Here is a 3518-nt window from a genome sequence, read left to right as displayed (position 1 = left end):
AGTTGTAGCGTTGCATCATCTCACATTATACTTACTTTTTACTGAGTGGACTAAGAGGAAAAGAAAAATAACAGACTCTTCTTTACTTCAATTGATGCATTTTCTGTCACTTAAAGCAATATTTAGAATGACAAAATGCCAGTGTTAAAAGGACAGATCATTATTTACTAATGCTTCACTTGTCACAAACCTGTTTGAGTTTCTTTCTTCTGTTGAACACAAAAGAAGATATTAAAAAAAAAAAGACTTCTATAGTATTTTTTTTCTCTACGATGCATGTCAATGGATAGAGTTTCCAACATTCTCCAAAATATCTTCTCGAGAAGACTGGAAACTACTTAAGGGGTGAGTAAATAGTGATTAAAGATTCTTTTCCTTGTTTAGATGAGTTATCCCTTTTAATGCTGTGTGAAAAGCCCTTCACTGTTGTCAACAGACCGCATCTTTGATATGCTGTTAATTAGCACAAAATCATTTTGACCTAACCTTATTATGTTGTGGATGCAGGCAGGCAGCACCATGAACATGGCAGCCAACAACAAACAAAAATAAATCACTTTATAAACATTGTATATTATATACAAATGAAATGATACATATAAATGTATATATGCAATCAAATAGCTGAACTTAATTTATGACCAACTAATATCTCTAGACTGCCTGCTAGGCTAATACTGTAAGATAGTTACTGTAAATGCAGTTTATATTCACTTCTTCAAATGAAGGGATAAGTCAAAATGATTATTTTGTCAAAGACATGATCTACTGACAAGCTGAAATTGCTTCACTTCTACTTAAAGCACTAACATTAGCACTGTAATGTACATTATAGTTTAAAAGATTTAATTATTTAATGTTTTCACTCTGATATTGAATGTATGTAATTTTAAAATGTATACTAATAAACTTAAAACCTTTGTCTGATCTGGGTAAATTCAAGAGGGAAAAAAGGATTTATTAATTAAACAATAAAGAAATATCTATTAATTAACAGTTTCCTGTAGTTTGTGATTAAGGGCTTATTTACACTTTAGCTTTTGCATTATGAGGCCTTCATTTTTACTCTGACAACTTCTGATGCTAAAAAGTTGATCAGAAAGTGACTTCTACTGACATTTTAAGTAGTCTGAAAGGATATATTGTATGGGTTGGTCATTTATAGTACAAAAACAAGGTACCAAGCTGCCATTACTAGTTATTTTACAGAGTTATTGTTTATGCATGGTTTCAAAATGCTAAAAAATACGGTGGCCGAGAGAGCTTAACGCACTGCAATTTACGAAAGCACATGCAATTACAAAAAACACCAGCAAATACAGAAACGATCTTCATCAATTTGACAGCACACACGTTGCAAATTGGTCACAACACAAACAACTGAAGAAACGCCCTGCAAATTATTCACAACACTTGCAAATATCCACGTAACACAACGGAAATGTTTCAAGGGGAACCAAAACCATGAGGATTTTTGAAGCTGTGTCACGGCCATTAGATCCTTGCGTCAAATCCAGCATGGAGAGTGGATGTCTGTACCTGCGAGTGTACTGTGACGTCTCTGAGTGTGCAGCATTAATTCATGAGAAAGACTTTGTTCAAACCAATCAGCACGCACTATTGTGAATGAGGTGCAACTTCATTGACATGCATGATTATAGCTTCGAAGTGTTCAGATGGCAGAGAGATGCCACATTGTTTTGTCAACCATTATTAAAACAAGCGGAAGAACAAGAATTTGGAGACATGGGTCATCAGTGTTTTGTTTATAAATGAGCTGCAACGAAGGTTTTGTTTTCATTTTCCTATGAGAACGCAGCTGGACTCACGTGTGGATTACAGTGCACGTGACAGAAATACGTTTGTAACTAACATTTTTACCTGAGAGCTTTTCACATCTGGAAATGGTGAAATCCGGATTTGCCGCTGGTCTCCTTTTAAAAGGATGCGCCTCCAGTATGTGTTGATTGTCCTGTCTACAGATTTGGTAAGTAAGCGATCAGTGGCCTTTGTTTGTGTATTCAGATGGCAAAGTTAGTTTGTATCGTCAGCAGTACTCTTTCAGTGTTTGAAGACAGACCTTAGTCAAAATGATTTGAACTGTTACTAAGTTTACAGTACATTAATATCACTACAATAATCTGAACTGAAAGATCCGCTGTAGATGCTGCTCTCCGAGGGTAAACATGTAAACACCGCAATCAAACTATTACCGGCGTGTAGGAATTTCGCCGTATTTTGTGACAGGATAGTCTATAAATACACATCTTTCTGACGCAACCTTCCGATTGCATATAAGTTACCGAGAAATGCAGTTTTTTTTTTCTCTCCCATTTGTTGTGCGATATCAAATACTTTATTAAAACTACACTCTTCCAGCATTTCCTCGCATTCAATATCTCGTTTGTCACGGGGGGCATGCAGGAATGTTCCTAAACAAAGGTGAAAGTGGCAAACTGCAGTTAAATTCGACAAATTAATAATTTGGCAAGTAATTCGATTACCGATGTCCATGTGAACACAGTCACTGTCTTTCTCCTCTGCGTCTGTGTGTTTGTTTTGCCTCTGTGAAAATCAGCACATGCCCAAATGGACAAAATTGTATGCAAAACCTTCCCTCTTTCCCTCCCCCGACACTCCCACCAAAACAGAGCTGGACACAGATACTTCGACACCCACTTTGACCCACTGAGACAGGGGGGTTTCATGGCCCTGTAATATCGTGATTACACGGCATAAATAAGAAAACACATCCATATCTCAGCAGGGTCCATCATGTTTTTGGGTCCTCTTGAAACATTTCAGTTGTGTTACGTGCATATTTGCAAGTGTTGTGACTAATTTGCAACGTGTGTGCTGTCAAATTGATGAAGAGCTTTTCTTTATTTGCTGGTGTTTTTTGTAATAGCATGTGCTTTCCTAAATTGCAGCGCGCTAAGCTCTCTCGGCCACCGTAAAAATTCTAAAATGAAAGTCATTTTTTTCAAACAAAATTTTCACGATCAAAAGTTTATGTAGTAGAAATCAATGCCCCATAATGCAAATCCGAAAACACGAATCACAAAATACAAGAAACAGTTAATTAACAGATCTTTTTGTTTTTTTACAGGCTACAACAATAAAAATAGCTACCACGTTATAATTACGTGCATACTGCATACTAGTGGAATATTTTCATAGTCAATATCCGTTTGTACTATTAATTGTCAGTCGCTAGCTTGCATTGAGTGCATCTTATCTGCAGTATTTGAGATAAGATTAAGTTCAAATTGTAGATGCCATAGGAATTACTTTTATCAAATCCAAACCTTGTCTTATACGAGATGCAACTAAGTTATGCTCCGTTTGAATCATCATGTACCAGTCAATAGAAGGTCAAAAGAAAGGTCTTTGGAGACAGTCTCGTACCTTTTATGAGTTCACCAGATCTAAAAACAGTGCCATTTCCCTGATGCACCACTGCTGTATATGAAGACACAGAAGGAGCTTCCTTCTCTTATTCCAGATTCACATCTTCA

Source organism: Danio rerio, chromosome 16 (assembly GCF_052040795.2).
Source record: "Danio rerio strain M-AB ecotype USA chromosome 16, GRCz13ab, whole genome shotgun sequence".
Classification (NCBI taxonomy): Eukaryota; Metazoa; Chordata; class Actinopteri; order Cypriniformes; family Danionidae; genus Danio; species Danio rerio.
Note: the sequence above shows the minus strand (reverse complement) of the source record.